Raw genomic sequence first — 1,728 nt, forward strand, 5'->3', positions numbered from 1 at the left:
AAGAGTTAAAAGGACTGCCCAGGATGTCACTGGGCAAAGTTTAACCCATCGATTTATAAAAGACATAGATCAGTGTAACATAATTAAATAAAATGAGATCTGAAATTAAAAGAGCTGGTGCTGATTAGTTAATGGATAATCTCCAACAACAGTTCATTCAAGTTGTCCAATGAATAGATCAGCTATACAGACTAAAAGGTTACTGCTTTAATTTTATGATTTGCTGAGGTAACTGATTTCAGGCAAGTCTAGAATGAAACGCACTACAATTGGATTCAGTGTTTCTTAATTAGAGAAGGAATGTTTGCTCAAGTATCAATATCCTAAATAGTGTCTAGTGTCAGAAATGTTGGTGTAAGCAGGATCACTCGCAAGAGCTTAAAAGTATCAATTGAACAACTTCATATTATTCATTGTCACAACTCAATACGGGACTAATGATTTGGTAACACCGATAACTTTCAATAAATCAAACATGATATGTCATATTAATATATAGCTGAATACAACAAAATCTTGCCCAGCGCAGAGAAGAGATGTTAGTCCCTGTGCAGATGAGAGTGCTTATTAAAAAAAAAGATTTATCTGGCTATGATCTGTCTTCAACAGTGTACCTTTGCTTGATCCAGCAACGCTTGTGTTATTGTTTGTAACATAAGAACTGGCCATGGATAATGTGGTACTGAAAGATCCAGATGACATTTATCATAGTTCACTGAGACATTATGTTCATTGGCACATCCATTTCTGGACTAATATTAAGCTATTCCCTTACAAAGAGTACCATGTTACTATCAATGCGTAATGTTTCCAGTGATCCTAGTTAAGGTGAAGTCTGAGACCTTAGTACCCTCAGATTATGTGCTATTATACAGTGATGAATGTGTCTCTAAAAGGCGTATTGATTTTCTGCATCTCAAGATTATTCTGATATACTGAGACACAACATAGCATTTCATAGTTGCTAGGGAGCTTCTGAAAATGCAAGTGTCGATCAAATCATCAAGAACATCAAGACCCTTAAGAAAGGAGATGAATTAGAAAATTAAAAGTGGATAAGTAGTATTTTGACTATTTACGGCTTTAATCTGCAGTTTGTAGAACAAAATAGTTTATTGTGTAAAAACAGAAAGTGGTGGACAAAATTTCTGTTTTTATTTCAGACCTCCAGCATCCACAGAACTTTGTTTTATCTGTGATTTAAATATGTATCTACTTGATCCATACAGGATTTTAATTTTACTATCTGTATGGTAAAAATGGACTGGATAAACACATGGATGCATCATTAATAAACAATACTCAGCCTTTTTCAGTAGCAGATTGCTTTTGTTGTCAGCACAGTTTTCCAGCAATTGTTTGAATCCAATGTGTTTCCACATTTTGAAAATAAGACAGCTTTATGTTATCACTTTTGTTTTGCAATGACCTTTCAGATATTTCCAACAATTACTGTCAATACTTATTCATGAAAGGTTAATTTAAAATTACAAAAGACTACCTTTTTCCTATCAGACACACGATTATCAAATTTAGACAGACAGAATGAACCACTAATCTGGAACCCCAGAGGCTTTGCTCAATGCAGAATAATAAATTTTATTTAGCGATTATACTGTTTGAAATCATAGATATCAACCAGCAGGAAATGGGAGGTCTACAGCAAGAACTAAATTGGTTCAAGAAAGCTCACTCTTCACACACAAGAGTCACTGGTGATGAGCAATA

The sequence above is a fragment of the Stegostoma tigrinum genome, chromosome 20 (genome assembly GCF_030684315.1).
Source record: "Stegostoma tigrinum isolate sSteTig4 chromosome 20, sSteTig4.hap1, whole genome shotgun sequence".
In the NCBI taxonomy this organism is placed as follows: domain Eukaryota; kingdom Metazoa; phylum Chordata; class Chondrichthyes; order Orectolobiformes; family Stegostomatidae; genus Stegostoma; species Stegostoma tigrinum.